Below are 20,600 nucleotides of genomic sequence, written 5' to 3' on the forward strand. Positions count from 1 at the left end.
TAATTCTAAGAATGGTTGTCGTAACAAAAATGAAATTAGTGATTCTCCGATCTTATAGATTGCCATAGTTCTTACGGTCTACTGATCTGACAACGTCAGGACAGCTACGCCCTGATAAAAGCGGAAATCCAGGAAAGAAAGGAAGCTTCTCGTCGGAGAGTTCGAAAAACCGTACGGAAGCTGGACTGTAATTAAAACAGAAATGAAATTATACTCGGTGCCGCATCTCGGCGTTAATTAATTCGAAGGGGAGACGAGGAAGACGGCAGTTGGCGAACCCGAGAGATAAAAGAGCGGCAATAATATCAGCCAAGAACTGTTGGCCCGGTTAAGTGTGTCGTATTTCACGTTTCACGGCCTGCCATGGATACCCGCGGTTTCGAAATTTTACCACCGACACGCTGGATCTGACTCGAAACGATCGAGTTCGAGAACGTATTTACTTTTGTGAGACCATTGCGTGACGATAAATCGAATGTGGGTCAGAAAGAGTTCCAGTAAGAATGAAGAACCGAGAAATTTAAGTATTACGTTGGTGCATATGAAATAAAAATTTAATCGCACGTAGTTTCCTTCAAACATCGTATAATTAATTAAAGCAATTCCTTTAAAACATCGTATATTTAGTCAAAGTAATTTCCGTTTGATTTAATACGATCTCAACATCCAATCTACATAATTTATAAAAAATTTCTTCGTTTCTGAAACAATTGACGATTAATAGGCAAGCTTCTCAGAAATAACGTTTTATATTCACAAACTTAATGATATTCTGAAAATTATTTCGCCAAAAGAACGTCAATAATCAAAATATCCTGCGTCCTATAAAATGTCAAATATATAATCCCCAATAATAAAATAGAACCTCTAATTATCTTCACTTAACTTTCCACCCGTGCTTATTGTCAATCTTCATTAAACGATAAAATTTCCCCCGACAAATCATTCCAATAATAAAATCCTACATCGACGCAGAGCAAATATAAACTACGAGTTGTCTTCCGATCTAGAAGAGAAATCAGCGTTGAACGTCGAATAAACGAGATTCTCGTCGTTTCTTGGTAACGTTGAAAAGCATCGTCGACGAGAGAGAAAGTGCACATCTGCTCAGGGCGAACAACTAACACAGAGGTGATCGTTCAAAGGCAACATTTTAAAGCTAATCAGCGTTGAAAGATGTTCGACACTCGACGAGCAACGTTTTCGCTCGGTCGCTCGTTCGTTATCATTATCAGACCGATTCGCTAATTGATTTATACGGTTTAACCACGGAAAGGGATGAAACGACCGCAGGATTCACAGTTGAGCGACTTTATCGTTTATTTATCGTGGTGCATCCGACCAGATCGGAAATATCCGTCGATATTGGAATTCAAAACGGAACGAAGACAAGCTTTGGTATTCATTATAACGAAGGAAATCGAGAGAGTAGGGTGCTGATTAAGTTCGCGACCGATAATTGTTGATTGGATTCTGTGTTCACGATGCATCGATCAGTCAGTTCGTTTTCGCCCAACTGCAGTTTCCGGCGTTAACGTTACGTATGTTTCCTATCGTAGGATTGATAACACCGTTTTCTTTCCATTTTTCCCGTTTTGTCGACAGTTGTTGTCGAGAGCTTGTGTCAGGTTCTTTTTCTATTAAGTTGAAACGAAGAAACCTCATGAATGGATTATATGACTTTACATTGGCTTTTGCGTGTAAAGTTTCTGCATCGATACTATTTGTAGAGGTATGTGAGGTTTTACACGCCAATGGTAAGAAGTTTAAATTTGTAAATTTCGTCTTTTAATAAAATCAGTTCGTAAAGTAAAGATCTCGTGTTCAGTGATGGGTACGCTTTATGTTCCTATGTCTGTGCATTTTGTTACTGTTGCGAGGAATTATTCTGATGTTTGTTGTTGATATTATATATTAACGTGTGTATAATCGAAAATTGTGTAAGTAGAATGAAGCGTATAATAGATTGTTTAATACTCGATTGATATTGCTGATCCATAGATGACCGTAACGTTTGAATTGAATTTAAATTAGATTATTTAAGTTTAGCGTATTTCATTCCGACTTTTATTATATACTTAAGAAGAAAATGCGAAATACAATCTACGATCTTGCAAAGATGTAGCCGTTGATGATTAAAGCGTGAAATATAAAAGCGAACGTTATTATAGTTCTTAAGGGAATATTTTTTAATACACAGGGTTGGTATCGCATGTGAAGTGGCCGACGTCGACTTTAATGATCGTCGATCCCTTGAAGTACCCCTCACAGAAAGGATTTTCGCTGGTCGTTTCAGGTTAACCCGTGCAGAATCGTTCTGGCCGGTTACGTCGATTCCAACGGTTCCGTTAATGGCTCGGTTGCTTTGGCTCCGTTTTCATTGCCGCGATAATGAACCTTCGACGATTTCGCTGAACGCTACTCCCATTGCCAACATTTTATTTCAATTACGGAAACTTTTGTTCCGAGCGTGAGCCGGAAACTCGAACAAGGAGTTAATGAGGCGAAAACAACGTGAAGATTAATCAATTGTTTTGTCACTTATCCGAGAATTGTTAATTAATTATTAATTTATCATACGTAAAACGTTGACATACCCATATTTATATATATACGTAACACGTAGTACGTTTGTATTTATGAACGTCTGTCTTAATTTTTACGGTTTTCCGTTTTACTTGAAGCTAATTAATTTGGTTGTGTTGAATTTTTATTAGAAATATACGAATTCTATATTTGTATTGTATATATGTTTATTTTATTTCACTATATATATATACATGTAAAATTTACATTGCAAGATACATAGATCTCTTTTTTACGTACGGATTCACTTATATTTTTGAAATTGATGATTAAATAAATAAAGAAAAATACAGCCAGGCTTGACTATGCTTTTTGCGTCATCAGGTTGAAAATCGCGTTTTTCGTGGTCACTGCCTCCCACGGAGACGACGTTTCCGATCAGGGCTCGGAGTAGATCTATCGATAACGATGCTGAAAAATGATCGTACGTGCGGTCGCGAATGCCACGCGTGTCTCCGGAGGATTTCACGATGAGCGATGACGAGCGATGCTCGTCGATAAACGTCCAGCTAGCGTTCGATAAAACTGACATAGTAGAGATGTTTATGGTGCAGGACAATCAATTGTATCTTTGAACGATCGCGGTTTCTACCGCTTTGAACACGTCACTGAATGTCGGGACCAGACTCCGAGTAAATCATGTTTTTCCTCTCTGTGTATCTTTTCTAATGGAAGCAAACAGAATGAGTTCGTCTGTATTTTATGAGTCTTTGATCAACTTAAGTAATCCACTAAGGGCAAACGTTACATTATCACAAAATTTCATTTACAATTTTTTTTTTTTTTTACAATCTATTACGTTATCGAATTTTGTTTTCTAACACTGCGACTACGAAAGAAGATTCCTAACGTTCGTTTAATATTTTTTCTTCGCTATTTTCTCCATCTAGATTTTACAATTTTATGAAATTTAAAGAAATTTATGTGTTTTTAATTTTATGACAAACCTTTTCATTACTTGCTCTGCGATGAGTTAATCTTGGACATTTTTATTTGGTGTTAAAATTGTGAAACTTACATTCTTTATGGATTTATTTTAGCTACATTATAATTAAAACATATTTCACACACATACATATGAAATCATAAAGTAGCACCGAGGTGAAAAATTTTACCAAAGAACCAAGCTTCGAACAGAAAGACTCTTGTAACAATTAAACTGAAACGACAAAAAAAAAAAAGAAAGAGAAATTTCCTTCATAAAATGGTTAAATTCAAATCTCTTGCAATTGTATCTTTTTTATCTTACTTCATTTAGTATTTGGCCGAGGAAAAAATTTCCAACGTGACCTCTTTCTCCTAAATATTTTGTTCTGGCTCTGGACCAACATTACCTGCTTCTTCCAGTTCATCGAATTTTATTTTCGTCCTGCTCCGCGGATTTATGCAGCGCGAGTTTCGCCACTATGGACGACCTGATAAAGGCGATCGTTTAGGTCAGTAGAATCTTTTAGGTAGTCCTTTTCGCTGAGAGAATATTCGACAGGATATCCAAGTGGAGGCAAAGCCGCGTTTACTACTGATCGAAGCCTCCATAAAGAATACTTTCTGCCCCGGTAAATCTTATTTCGCGCTCTTATTCAATGAAACTCCGCGGAGAACTGCGATCGTCTATTTTCCTGATAAACATCTTCCCGTTTCGCCGCCAAGTTCCGTTCACATTTCACAGCGACCTACTATGCTTCCCCTGGCCTGTTCGATTCAATTCGATTTCAGCCCCTTTAAACGGGGAACCTGTTCCCCTAACCCATAGAAAAGGCGTAGCGATTGTGGTTTCCGTGAACCACACTGGTGGAATGGTTAATGGAGACTATATTGTAGCTGTTTGTCTTTTAATACGGTTAGATCGTGAGAATATGTTAAATTTTCAAATTACACAGTGTTACATCTATAAAGATGATTTTAAAAAGCTTGTTTCAGTTTAAATTGATTGGAAGGTTGTAAATAGTAACGTTGAAAAGCAAGAGGATTCGATTTGAAACGAAATTGTTTGACGTAAATTTTATATTTAATCATACGTTGCATTTATTAATTAATTGAACTGGCTAATTTTTTATAACCGAGTTACAGTTTCCCTTCTCTTTTTACACTGTAGAAAGAATCGAGTGAGTCTCCTCCTATCCAAAGTACGAATAAGATACTATCTGATATTCGTAATAAAAGAGCGATAAAGCAAAAAAGTAATAAAAAGTTGCTACTTTCAGTCAGGTTCAGAAAATAAATGCGAAAATTCATTTTATCTACTTTAACTTTAGTTTCGATTTACAAGTACATTTTTGTACTTGTATTTTACACATCGTTCACTGTTTCGCATCTTCTCACAACAATAGAAAAATCATCATCGCTCAGGAAATCAGAATTCAACGATTTAATACAATTTCATTGTTCAAAACTTAGAATGAAAGAAAATTTTCGTTTAAAAAATAATTCGAGGGATTAAAGAACTGACCGGAGATTTTTCAAAAGCGTTCAATAAACCGTCTAACGATAAATAACACGGGAGAAGTAAAATGACAAGCTGGAGGATCGAGAAGAGTACACGTATGATCCAGCGATTCCCGCAGCCAGGACGAAATCGCCGGACGAATGGACCAGTAGTCGGTTTTGGTATGTAACGTGGACGGGATCAAATTTCCCCTCGTCCCTGCTGGAAAGAGGAAGTGCACGGAGGTGGCCGGCATCATTTCCGGTGCGCCAGCGTTTAGTTTCCGCCGCATCCGGCGGCTATCTGTATCACTGTATCATCGTGCTGCACAACTGAGCTTTCGATGCGCCGCTGCGTCCACCGCTGTGATGTTTCATCGATGACTCGAATCAACGCGTATTGCTGGCTCTTGTACATGCTACGCGTTTAAAGGGTGGAATAATGGCAAACGTGTCTTTTTACCTGCAATGTGATTTTTACAAAAATACGAAGATTTATTTTTATAGAAATACTGGTCCACGAAAATATTGAAATACCTGTAAACCTTTATGAATATATTATGGGTTATGTATTGGGGTTAGGTTGGGGGAAACATTCTGAAATTTCATTAATATTGTTACGAGATTCGACTATCACGATTATATTTAACGAACGATTTATATTACGAAATTACAAGATATTCAATGCAAATATATATCACGCAGAAATAACAAAAATATTTAAACAATTCATCGTGTTAATAAGCCTCGATATTCGATGAGGCCTTTCCCCAAATTTACATAGGTACATGTAAATGATCAAAATGATCAACAAAAATGAACAAAAATGATCGTAAAATGTCTTTTCCGCTGGTCAAGTTTCATCATGCCGATAAAAATGTGTCCGAGTAATCGGGAGTTCGCTTCATCTTCACCACCACCTTAAGAGATTCTTAACAATCCTAACGTAACCCTCAAAGAGCAGTTTCCACCTCCTATTTCCTCATCGCAAACCTTTAGCCGAGGTTATTGAGATATAGGGAAATAACGGAGTATGGCTCATCGGAACTAATTATGAGAAGCTGCGCCAGAGTTACTTTTCGCGTTCTTTTAGGCAAGTCTGTAGCCAAGTACGCCTCGGCGGTATCCACCGGCTGAAATTAGCCAACTAAGCGAAAAAAGACAAGCAATTTCTTGAACGGTGGGTGCCCGCGAAGAGGTCGAGTACGCTTCTTCTATTTTTCCTCTTCCTCTTCCTCTTTCTTCCTTCCTACTTTGGCCGGTTACTTTTTTTCGGAAGGGGAGGGGCTCGGGGTCTCGGAGAGCCGCGTTGCCCCTGGAAAATAAACTGGCCACTTTTATCGATCGACGGTCCCGGCGTCGTTTCGTGCTGGCTATTAAACGCCCCGTCTGCGCTGAACTTCTCTCTCCCCCTCCCCTCGATTCCATCCCTCCGCTCCATTAAGCTCGAATAATCAGCCCTCTCTTCGCAGGCGAGCTCATCACGACGAGTGGAGGCACGTCCTCCTCGGCCTCATATCCGCGAAACAGGATTTCGAGAGCTCATTACCCGTGATTCAGCGCGTGAGGAGGATACGCGCGATCACACTGGCCCGTGGAATTGCGAGTTTCGCGGCCGAGTGTCGCTTCCAATTGTCCATGTTTGTTCTTTTCTTTCCTATTTTTTGCTGTGAGACTCGAACGTGGAAAGTGGCGAGCGATTTGCTTATCGACGTTCGAACATGGGGAGGATTCGAATGGAAATATGGGACTTCATGGAAAGCAGGTGTAGGATTAATCCTGCAATGACAATGGAAATGATAGTAATGAATAGAGTGCGATTTTTAGAAAATTTGACGCAGGAATATATATGTCGGAGATATTTAGAAATATATGTGACTTGTAAATGTCGGAATTTTATTATATTAAATCGTTCATTATTAATATTCATCAATTGCACAGCTTCATCTTCAATCAGAAGAGGAAAGCCAAATAACAGTAAATTCTAAAGCAAATTAAACAAAATAACCTTTGAAAAATCACTTTAATTTACTCAAAATTAATTAATTAATTAACTCAAAATTAATGAAAAAAAATCCACACATGTAACCCTCACGCTCCGAAAACAAACCTGCCCCCAGGTCACCATCAACAATACAACGATTCTTAGCAAGGACACAGTCAGATACCTGGGCATGACCCTGGACAGGAGACTAACCTGGAAAAACCACATCACAGACAAAACGAAGCAACTAAAGAACAAACTCGAAAAATTCTATTGGCTCACTGGCCGACGATCCAAACTAAACATACAGAATAAAATTACCCTCTACAAGACCGTAATGAAACCTGTCTGGACCTACGGAATCCAACTATGGGGAACAGCAAGTAATTCCAAAATTGAAATACTTCAACGCTTCCAATCGAAAGATCCGTTATAAATGCACCTTGGTATGTTACCAACGAAACAATACACCGTGACCTCAAGATACCCACAGTCAAAGAGGAAATAGCAAAATATAGCGACAGATATAGCAAAAGAGTCAACAAACACCGAAACCCCCTAATCACTGGATTGCTTGATACGTCGGACCAGATCCGCAGGCTGAAGAGACACTACCTGCTAGACTTAAACGCTAGATTCAATTAGTTATCTAAATTAAGTAATTTGTACTTATTTATAATACTTACTTATAAATTATACTTATCTATAATAAGTATTAACTTATTATAAATAATTAGCCATGTCAATGCGCCACGCCAGAAAAAATTATTGAAAATTCTCAATGCGAGAATTGATTGTAAATTTTAATAAATAAATTAAAAAAAAAAACTTTAATTTCCAATTCATAGAGTTGATCGGTCTATTTCTTAAATAATCGTATACCAAATTCGATATAGATAAATTCCATATTTTTAGAACCAAACAAACCACCATGAGAAATTAGAGCAAGACTAGCCACCATCTCCCATCCTACATCATGTTCCAAACGATGTTCCATCGCATTTGTCCTAATTGATTTCCCTCGGCAAGAAACACAATGGTCTCTGGAGGAAAGTGTTTCCTCAGAAAATACGTTTCGACACGATTCAAACGACGTATACGTTCGATGACGTAAGTGGAGTGAGCACGAGAGATACAAAGGCTGAAAGGCTACGAAGGAGAGACGAAAGCCTCTACAAAGGACACAGGGAATGGTCCTTAGGGACCTCGTGTCCTTTCTCGCGATGCTTTCCAATGGATCAAGAAGGAAGAAGAGAAGAGATAGAGAGCCTTCCCGTAGCAAAATTAAGAAAAAGCTGGCCTTCTCGGCTTGTTGGCCGGCTACGTATCCGGGTCGTGCGCCCGGAAAGATCGCAGATGTCGCATAATGAAGCCGTTACACGAAGGACAGACCGAGGTCTGCGCACGGGCCAGGCCAACTCCGTCCCCGGTGGTGCATAGAAATGAGTATCCTCGTTTCCCTCCGATAAAAGGTGAGGAAAAAGGGAAATAAGAACGACGACGGGACTCTTGGTTCCCTCCTTCCCTGATTCTTCTTTGCCAGCTCCGCGCGTATCGGGATCCATGAAAGTCAAAGTCCGGAAGCTATCTCGAGTTGGGATACCCTGGCTCGGTGATCCTCACAGAGAAATTATGCGGCCAGGATCGATACCTCTCGTTTCTCTAAGATCTTTCGAGGTTTTCGATATTGGTTAACGGTTTCTATCGTCTTCCTGAATTGACATGTTAGGTTTAGTCCTTCTTCGTTTTATTCCTTGAAAATTATTCGATTTAAGAAATTGAAACTATACAGCTAGATGAGATGCGTTTGTCTAAGTGTTTGAGATTTCCGATCTGAGATAATCAGGATATTGAACCCCAATCTATTTACGCACGAGTTTCTTTATTCATTATTTCGCTTTATCGATAAAAAATATTTGCATTATTTCTGTTATCAAATATATGTAGATAGCTTATGAAACTGGATCTTGTTTACGATATACGATAGTATCTGACGAAAGTAATGAACAGAAACAATAATATATCTTAGAATGAACGACTGCTACCAACATTAATTTAATTAGTTTTAAATAAATGTTTAATGTATACTAATCTTCCATACTATACAAAATTTGTTTATACCTGCAGCTTCTATCGTACAACTCTGTGTATTGGTTAATGAGAAGTATGAATCGAATTTTATAATTGATAAAGTAAATGATTGATGTATATATATCTCTGTTTCTTTCGTTACAGGTAAGAGTTATGCCAATTATCGTCCGGGGTTATGAGAAGTATCATATTACGAGTGAGTAAAAGCTTTGTTAAATATTTTACAGTTTTAGATTTATTTAACAAAATTATAGACACGTTGGTATACGAGAAAAATTAAAAAAAAAAAAATTAAAAGAATATTGAAATGACACAATTTGTATTCCTCGTACGAATAGTAAAACGATGTAAATTTAAGGGCTTGCCTGTTTGCACTGGTACTTAACGAGTTCGTGTCAATGAATTTTCTCGCGCAGGTCTCTTCTTGGTATCGGATAGGAATCGTCGGCGATCCTTTGAGTCACCCGCATTAGAATGCTGACAATTAATTAGCGTTCGACGCGATAATGCAGTGTGATTGTACCTCTAACTGAATTAAGACGGAATTCCAAGATTTCTCGACAAGCGAAGTCATTAATTCAGTCTTCTGGATAATTTTACGATCTCTTTACCGTTTCTTTGATTTCTTAGCTGTCGTATATCGTCTCAGATGGTAAATGTGACGTTTGCATTAAAATCTACACACAGGAATATCGCAAGTTTCTATCTACAAACATGCCTAAAGTATTTTATTGATAAAAGTAATTAGATCGCGGATCTTAATGTTGATATGTTACGAAACATGTTAATGCATTCATTGGAACTTCCTTCCAGGATTAAATATATTCCGGATTATTAAAAAATTCCTTTTTTTATTAGTTATTGATAATTGAGGCATATTGTTTCTGATTATTTTATAAAAAAGACATTATACACTGCCAATTTTACCGAGAACAAATACATTTATCGTTTAGTTAATTAATAATTGAAGAACTTGTCATAATATTTAAAAGATAAAATACATCTCTAGTTTGATTCCATGTTTTTAATGATGACAAATGTACACAGAATATCCAGAGTAGAGATATCATTATTATATTTATAGAATAAAACACATCTGTATCTAAAATTTAATTTTTTAAATATTTGCAATCTAGAAATGAACGAGAGATATAGGCGAATAATAGTTTTATTAAAGAGTATCGATAAAAATAGTAACTTATAAAATATGTACGAGATAATTAGATTTGCTTTCAATGCAATGCGACGCAACAATTGATAAATTCTCGTTTCCTTTTGATTTATCGAATCGGCCATTAATTACACAATATACTAAATAAGAAAATTGGTTTATTGAATAAATTCAATAATAATGTTGACATTATTCATAATACACACCTCATTATCGCACTGTTAAATTTATTCGACAAATGAAGTATTAATCCGATAAACCTAAACTGCATTAACATATAATATAATACAATTTAGTTTATCTAATTTATCTATATGTTATGTTAACTATACGTTATAGCAAATCCATTATTATTTTTTCTTCCAATTTTACTAGGATTTTGTTAAATTTTTCATAATTTTTTAATAAACGCATGGAGCACAGATGAAATTTATATGAAATATTGCTAAAATTTATACGAAGACCTGTGGGACACTAAATGGATTTATACGAATAGGAAATACATTAACTTGTGCAGCAATAATCGTATAATTATAATTTCATATATTTTATCGAATTCCGATGGTCCCGCAATTACCATTTTAATAATCCTGTGTAAATTAAATCGTAATTACTCCGTGAATATCGCTAATTATCAAGGGATTAAAATTCTATTTATATTCTGTGTTCGATATACAAAAGTATTTTTGCACCAGGAAATTGAAATGCATCATTAGGTTTCCTATCACCTTTATGACTTTGGTCATACAGTTACCTTCAAATATTCGATGCTTGGAATCCTAATAAATATAAATTATGTTATTATGTATCGCAGTAAATTATAATTATACCGATTGACCGGAAATATGAATTTCCCGATGGTATATTTACTACTATCTAGACGTTTGAAACCAAACTTTTTTTTATACTTCATATCGATTGATTATTGTATAAATGAAATTCAAAATCTTGATCATTACCCTAATTGACATATATTAAGAAGATTCCGACACTACATCTTCCCAACGATCAAAAAGAGAAAACAATATCGGAATTAATTTCAAGATTGAAAAGTGTTCGGAAAGATTAGAAACGCGGATAGTATAATACACAAGAACGCGTAATATAGTAGTTGAAGATTAATTTTTCCTCTGGAAACAAAATTATCTCAAAAACAGAAGGAGAAAGAAAATGGAAAACCAAGGAGCAATACCAAAATCAATCTGAATATTTAAACGGATCACAGATGGCGATGATTGCAGAAATTAAGCAATAATATTGACTGCTAGTGCTATTAAACCTGTCTAAAGTCTCAAAATGAAAAAATCAAAGATCCTTAAAAACCAAGAACCAATATCAAAATCAATTTGAAGGCTTAAACAGTTCACGGATCGCGACGATTGCCCGAATAAGGTTCGCTGAGAGGACGTAACTTTGGGAGGTCTGGTTGCGCGAGAACCGGCCTCGTCCTTGGCCAAATCGTCGTCGAGGTCATCCGTACTCTCTGATCCTCTCCTCCTTCCTCGTTTTCTGCCGACTCTCTCTCCTGGTATCCATCGGCGTTTCGGACAAACCGGGCTTCTTTTCGTGGACCCAGCAGGCGACTCGGCTCGAACGAGAGGCGAACGAGCATCGACGATACATCACGCGACGGCCACAAATCCCATCCGGCCCACTAAACGGACCGAACCACGAGAGCAGCGGGACAACAACCGATCTTTGACCAACGACGCAGATACGATGGAGAGAGAGAGAGAGAGAGAGAGAGAGAGAAGATGACACAGTGAGTTCTCTACTCCTGGTATCGGCTTTTGAACACCCAGAGAGACCGCGAGCCACTGTATCAAAAGGACCGTGAAAACGTCACCGCAGGACTAACTGATATTTATGAGTCACTCTTACGCGACAAGCTCTCTTGGACCATCGTCAATCGGTTTTAGCCTCAAATTTGACTTTTACGTTGGTTTCGATGTGTAGGCTTTCGAAGGATCTTTGATTGATTAGGAGTTGGAATGGGAGTATGGAATTTGTAAGTGAATGTTTTGAGATATGGTAGGGTACGAGAGCATAGAAGATAGTTTGGAATACTAGTTGGGACCATCCTTGTAACTGTAACTATGATAAATTCCCCTGCTGCTAGTCTTATTAGGTAGTAGAGACTCTTCGTTACAGACTTTTCTAAGGACAGCAAACTCTAAGCTGATATTTTTCTTCAGTTTGATGGCACGCATAGCGAAGTATTTTATTTGGATTAAAGTTTTCTAATTCTAGGATATTTAAACTATACTTTAGCTTAGAATCTGATGGAAACAGTACGCGTTTTCAGGCAAATATTTTGAAATCCAGCGTAGTTCACCCACCTTTCCGGCGGATCCCTCCCTGGCTTAACTTGCCACTCATCCTCACCGACCACGATCCACTTCGAAATGGGTCCGTTTAAGAGCCATGCTCTACACAGTCAGCCGCATACTACGATCAGTTGGAACGTTCACGATCGTCGACCCGAGTCTTCCACGAAGGTTCGAAGCGAGTGGCCGAAAGAAAAACCGAGACGGGGATAAAAGAGAACGGGCCAACGGGGGTTCCCTCTTAGGACGCGTCGGTCGCAAATCAGAAATACGGCGCACGTCCGTGCCGGGGCCCGTTTGGTAGATATCGGGCCGGCATCTGCTCTCGAGTCCTCGTTCGGGACGTTGCTCGTGATCCTCGTGGCCGCGGTAAAAATGCCCCGGTTCTGCTGTCCCGCGCCGTGACTCCTTTCTTCCAACGATGACAGAGAGAAAGATAGAGAAAGAGAGAGAGAGAGAGGGAGTGAGAAAAAAGAAAGAGACATCTAAAGAAGACGAAGATGACACCATCTTTATGAGAACGAAATCAAGGAGGATGGAAGGCAAGATGGGAACCACGTTGCGAACTAAAGCCAACGTTGTGTATATGTGGTCGCTTTTGTAACGTTTAGACCCTCGCTGCTGCAGAGAAAGACGAAGAGCGTCCCGTTCTTCCTCCAGGGACTACAAATAGCTTGTCAGTTGGATCATAATAGAGACCAGGGATCGCGAGATAATCTCACGCTGTGGAGTATCTAGCCTCGTGTTGTGTTCCTGCCATGTCGGGGACCCGCTTTGCCGTTGGAAACGGAATATCGAAGGATTTGCGTGAGACGCCTTTGCTCTTGGTGCTTCGAACCAGGTAATGATGAGATGTACGTTAACTATGTAGTTAACGCTGTTCGATGCTGGGAACTGTTTCGAAACTGATTATGGCTGGGTTTACCTTTCAAAATCACGAAACGCGGCTCTTCAATCTGGTTAATAAAAATGCTATGAAAAGTGTCGTCTTTAAGGAGTCGTCACACCTAGATTAAAGAATAGCGTCAAAATTATCAAAAGCTCGCTAGAAGTATCGTAAGAAATCGATAAACGATCGAAGAAAAAAATTCATAGATGTACGATCGCTTGATCGAAATCTCGAGCCACGACCTCGCTAGGGAGTTTCTGTGGCGAATGTCGAACTTCGTCGGGACTACTGTTCGCTGGGGAAAGATCGAATCACGGCAACAAAGCCGAAACCCTATTAAACGGCCACCACAGTTTAAATCACATTACGATCGAGAAGTACGAGCGGAGCTCGCGACCGATCTACTGACGGCTGTTGTTACGTACATGTACACGAACGTGGAGTCGTGACTCGACCATAAGTCGAGTTGCACGCCATTTTCCGAATGGCGAAACGACAAATTCTTGCTAGACACGTTGCGAGTTGCCACAGTACTAAAGAAGCGAATTTTCAACGAAATAAATGTTGCTTGAAGATGCTATAAAATGAAATTGAATTGTATAAACGTGGACCTGAATGAAATCGTCGATTGAACATTAAACTATCAAAGCGATAGACATCAAATTTTCTTTTCTACAATTCCTGAGAACGTGCACATGCAATGGATTGTGTCTATATGATATTATGCATAAATAAACCTAAATTTCTGAATCGTAGAAAACAACATAGAAATATAAGGAAGAGAATTTTACGGTGAAAGAACTGTGAAAGCAACAAAGGTGTACGAACTTTCACACTAGTTATATTACAAAGGTTATTTTATTATTGCCGCTAAAAACTTGATTTCAATTAAAAATCATCGATATTTCTCCTTCTATAATTTATCAACTTCCATGATTTCTTCATCAAACCAATTAAGCACAAAACCCAATATCCAAAACTCACGTTAATCGTTAACTCTCACATGGTTATTAAATAACCAGGAATTACCTGTCGAAAAACGAATCACGTTATTAATTAATATTCCACTAATGATGGCCGAAACACATCATTACATCGGAATATTGGTTAGTAAACGTGTATGAAATCCAGAGATGGTTCTCTCTGGGCTGGAGAACGGAAGGCATACCGTACAAAGTGCAGCGACCAAGCTAATGACGACCGAGTCCCGACGATCGTACGAGATAATCTTTCGTGGGATAATCTTACCGTGGGTCTTACCAGAGTCCGGTCGATCGTTGCCGCAGCGAGGCAAAACGAAGCAGAGGTTATGAGGCCTCTGACGCTGCAGGAAGTCTAGACCTGATTGCCGTCGTGACCGATCGGCAGGGCCCACCAACTTCCTGCTTCGGTGGCTCGAATTCTTTACGAGCCTTCTCTTCTTCAGCATTGTGTCATCCTTTTTCTATTCTCACAGTTGAATTTAAGAGTTTGTCGCTCGGAATTCAAGAAAACAGTTGTTACAAAGCTATAGTAGGCACGCGATTGCATTTATCATAGGATTTACATACTAATTAATTAGATCCAAGTATATCAAGTCTGTATGACTGCAAGGATTTGATACTTTATTTGTACTTGATCCAATTGAAACATGAAGATAAAATGTAGGATCCTATGAAGATATGCTTTATTGGAAAATAAAACTATGTAAGTGGTCAAATCATAGTTGAATTGTTCGACAATTTTCAGAATCTGTTTTCATAACAAATTTGTGGAGGTGCATAATTTCTTATTCTCATATGGTTTCGGAAGCTTTACTTCGATTCATTACGCTGTTTCTAGGATCCAAGAATCTGGAATCATCGTGAAATCGAAATAAATTTGAACTTGAACCGAGGTAACTTGATTAATTTGAAGAATGCTGTAAAGAGAGAAAATGAAGCAAATAGAGCAAACTAAATATATTAAGCTGCCCTATTCTATTTTGAATCATTTCGCTTCATATTAATTAAATATAATTAATTACGGTCATTGCTAATTCGATAATTTGCATAGTGGGGTTAAAACGTGACAGTTTCTCCATAGTTCTTCCTATTTAATATATGGATGCACTATTTCAAAATTCCGATCTTTCAATTTAACTTCGATATCGCAGACAGTCAGATCTAATCGAGCTTCAGCGATACGAAGTACGGCCGCCGAAACAATTCCATCTCCTCGAGGCTGAACGTCGCCGACGGAAATAAAATACGTTTTTAGAGAATCAGTTTAGTCCTTTTGCTCCTGATTGACCCGTAGTGACCCGTTGTCTACGATTTATTGAAAGGAACGTCTCCCAAGCATTGGAAAGGAGATTGCAATAACTTTCGCATTATCACACAGGTCTGGCAACGATCCCATTGCAAGAAAAGTAAGCTAAGTCGTTCGAAATAAAATCGAATACCTTCGAGTTTCCAATCTTTTTAGAATCTCCTTCCCACCCCAGCTCTTCCTTCTCGAGGATACTTTGATTTCGATCGTTAGACAATTAAAATAAAATTCGAGGAAATTTCTGTGATGATCGTATACGAGTTATTGGAACTCTTTAACGAAGGGGATGATTAGGGGATGATTGCGGAGGCTTAAGGAACAGTCTGATTTAACCGACGAGGAAAATAAGTGTAATTGGTAGTCGGCTCGAAAGAGATTGCAGTTTTTGCACCTCTTGATTCTTCAACTCGTTACGAGCCATTTATTCGTCGTTAGTATGATTGGCTACGAATGAAAACTTACCGGATTTAGTACACCCGACTATGTCCAATTTTCCCACGTATCTCGGACAAGCTTTACGCGTCTAAGAGATCTTTTTGCAGTCCAGCAGAATTAAATTTATGGAGGATCATTGCAAAGAATTAATTCCCTTTATGAGCTTCAAGATCTTCTCGATTGAATTATAAAATATTTTCCAATTTATAGAAGATAAACTTTCAATTTAATATTGGAATGAGGGATCATACGTATTAAATAACAATCATTCTAACCTATTTCAATTAAAAATCATTGTTTCAATTTTAAAAGGTTTTAAAATTAACCCAGGCGTGTATTATGCTATGTCATCTTTTCAGAGAAATAACTGTAAAATAATTTCCGTATTTATTTTGCAATTTTTATATTGTTCACATTTAACGTTGAAACAATAAATTACTAATGAACAGTAGCACAATAACTTATTTAATATATTCAATATAAATTCTAACTAAAAAAACAAGATTATTTAAAAAGGGCATCAGGCAAAATTCAAAATTATTCAGCTTAAATATCGATGCGTAATCAAATTCATTTTCCCTTTTGTCATATTGTATCGTATCTAACGTGTCTCTAAACTCGGAAACCTAAGCCTCGATTTTAAAGTGGGACGTTTCTCTCGTTACGATAAATCGCAATTTATCGCCAGTGGCGGTCGTTCTCGGAAGAATACTTCCTCTTCTTTCGCGGTCCCAAAAGACACGCCGATACTCGTCGCTAATATCTTCCCTGGGTAATGACGTCACAAAGCGGCGAATCCGAAATTCGATTATCATATCTGGCTCGTGCATCGACTCGCGGCCTTCGTAGGGGTGTGCTCCTCCGCGGCGACGTATCGCCCGAGAATCTAAATCGAAAGTGGCCTCGTGGCACGCCCCCGCGACAAATGTCTGACGAAGATCGGGAGTGTGAGCCGCCTAATTTATGGCCAGGAATTTTTCTTCCTCAGTAGGCGGGGCTGTCGTTCAAATTGCTCGCCATTTGTCTTTCCAACCGTCAAAATTTCTATGTTCAACCTTCGTTCGAATCATCCGGTAATCGATTTCGTGTCAGAATATACATCTCGATATACGTCTCGATATACATCTTCGTTTAAGTATTTTGAAATTTGTTATCATCTGGTTGTTTATATGGGAGAGATCGATCGTTGCGAAATTCGATACTTTTCGTTTTAATTTCGATATTTCTTAGGATTTTTATTCAATGTCATTTTCCAATGTTACATTTGTTTTGGAAATTTGAAATTTTAGAAAAATATAGGTCAAGTGGATCCATTCGATATAGCTATTTTTTTAACGATGCTGCTAGTTTGGACAATTGTAGAAAATATACAAAATATAGAATGTGACAGAAACGTAACGAACTGGAAAATTCGTAAGAAGAATTGATTTCTTATAAGCGTCTTCGTTAATTCTTAGCATTTCTAGGAAAATAAATTTGCAGGTTTAATAGCAATAACGTCTTCAGAAATATCTTCGTGTCTCTTTAGAAATATATCTAATCGTTTTTTGTATATCGAAGTATGTATCAAGAATCATCTTGTTACATTTCATCGTATTTCAAAGAATTGAGCTTCAAATATTTTATGTGGAGTCGTAACGCTTATGCCAAGATTGTAGACTAATAGCAATTATATTTTAACAAAATTTTTTAAATCGTCTTAATAACACATTTATCAAAATTCTTGCATCAGATTCTGCATTACAACCGCAGCTCTTCTGATCTGAACATAGAGATCTTCGCTCTAAATTTCACAACATCTATAAGAAATAAACTTCCAAATATTTCCTACGCATTAATAATAGTCGTGGTATCAAGATCATATCATGACGCGATCTAAGGATTTTGATAAAAATGTTAATAAAGCGGACCGTAAAGATTTGTCTACGTGTGGCTGGTGACAGGCGATCGTAAAGGTTCGTTTACACTATCTAGCAGTGTATGGAATATTCATTCCATTCGTACTGAGACAAAATGAAACGTATCGCTGGCGCATGCTTCAAGTTCTCGGACTTCGACTCTGTCGTCGGATAATCGTGATCTATTCGTTCGCGTTTCCCAGCCGACCCACAAACGTTATATTCCTATATACGCGTGTCGGTATTTACATAAATCATGGCGGCGTGGCGCTGCAGTTTTCCAGCGAGCGGCTGGAAATACGCGTTGATCCCTTTTACGGTAAGTGCGGCTATATTTCCTCGGCGAAACGTCACTGGGGTTAAACATATAGAAGGAATATTTCCAACCTATCACGAAAATGCTTAACCCAGAACTTTTCCCTTCCTCTTCTTTCTACACATATGTCAATATTTTTCAAATATTTGCAAGTTTCCAAGTCGATTATTCGCTTTTTTTTTATTAGCGAGATGGATTGGTGTCTGCACTGCTAAATATCGAGTTAAATTGAGACTTATCAACAATTTTTTGTAAATATTGGTAGAGAAAAGTTTTTTATTTTGTACATGTTTTGTTAGATTCCAAATTTTGTGTTTTGCGTCTTGAAAAAGCTTTCGTCGTGTTCATGGTCAAGGATTAAGAAAATGGGAATATCAACACAAAGGAATATTATGAAATTGTTTGCGACTTCATAATTTTAATTATGATTATATCATCAGCAAAAAGATTCTTTTTGTATTAATTGTACTTTCTATGCTAAAAATTCTTATAAAATAAATTATTATTCGTTTCTCTATTATATGATTCATTTTATATCCATATAAATAACATCGCCAAGATATTTGGGTATTTCTGACAACCTTTTACGTATATATAATACATCCGTAAAGATTTCCTACAGTAAGTGACAACATATGCACTTTTGTGATTTGTTATGTTCGAAAGAACCAAATCAATCGAAGACGACCTCCTCCATTATCCATAAAAACCGTTTTCCGAATCTAAACAAGCACTAGAAGGTGAGTTTTCAACGGAAGGCAACCTGTTTAATTTGAAAAATTCGCTATTGGACAAAGCTGGGCAAAGAAATTCGCGTCTTTCATCGATTTCGCCAAGTCGAATGATTCGCCTGGTTTCATCTGGACAGGACAATCGGGTTTCCCATCCCCCCCCCTTTTCTGCTCTCTTTCTCTACGTTGATCACGCTGTCTCCACGCGCGCAGCTTAATTACGAGCGGACAGAAAAATCCGAGTCTCAACTGAAACGCGTGTTTTGTATCGTTTTTTTTTTCCCTCGATCGTTCGATCGAACGTTATCGTGTAAGAGAGGGCTCCGCCTCGAATTGGTCGGAGCGTGGCAAAAAAGCGGACGAAACGAGGACGCATTTGTCCGGATAAAATCTGGCTCATTAATTCACCCTTCGCCTTCTTTTTTCTGTTCCATTTGGATCGGCAAAAATTCGTTGACACAATTTCGTCGAAGAACGAGTCTCACGGCGCGTGCTCCCTTTCAATTGCTCGTTCAAGGTTTATCAGCCGAGTCCGGCGGTTCGGTTGAAACGATTAAAGCGCGAGACGAAGCTTTGATACTCACAGTGATCCAGGATACTGAGCGAAGGGGTGAGTTTCAATCGTACCAGATTTTTAATTAACAAGAGGGATCTTTGTACGCCGCTTCTGCCCAGATCTTTTTCACTCAAACAGAACTAATCCCTCGGTAGAACGCGGAAAAGTTCCTTTTCACCGCCTGCGCTTTTTGAAGAAATAAATTTCTTGCGATTGAAGGCTTGGCTCGTAGAAATTGAACGCTGGGAATCGAGAAAACAAGGTAATCGAATTATTCGCCGTTTAACCAGGGAATCTTTCGCGGTGACTAAGTGCGCGTTTGACGATTTCAGTGTCTGGTGTTTTGTAGTATCTGTCAGTTAACTGTTTAACCTCCTATGTTAAATCCTTGTTAATTGTCCTAATTAATCCTGTGTTAATCGTCGAGTATTTATCATATCATTCCAAGTGCAAAAAATACCGAACAATCGTCTTCCTCAATCGTACGAAAAAGAACTACCACATTTTCCTCCCTTTCATTTCACACCTCTTGAATAAAGTAACCTACCTTTCAGCCATTTCACACCAGCATGTAACATCTGTAATACCTGGTCTGTGCCTGAGTAACCCCGTGTCGGTTCACAGAGTCGAGTGCAATCGGCGGTTGAATTCAACCAGAATTTCCGTCGCCGATAAAAGAAGAAAAAGAAGAAGAAGAGCATCCCTCCATTCGAAGGAAGAAGAAGAGTCGAAGTTCGCGAGTACCCACGTCGTCGAGCAAAAGTCTGACGCTCCTGCTGAGTGACTGACAACGTGTTCCCCCTCGTGTTCTTTCTTTCGTTGTTTCTTCCTTCTCTTCTTTCGCGACAGCCAGCTCCCTTCCATCTGGTTGAATCGTACGAGGTAAAAGGGCCCCTGGCTGCC

Source organism: Bombus vancouverensis, chromosome 8 (genome assembly GCF_051014615.1).
Source record: "Bombus vancouverensis nearcticus chromosome 8, iyBomVanc1_principal, whole genome shotgun sequence".
In the NCBI taxonomy this organism is placed as follows: domain Eukaryota; kingdom Metazoa; phylum Arthropoda; class Insecta; order Hymenoptera; family Apidae; genus Bombus; species Bombus vancouverensis.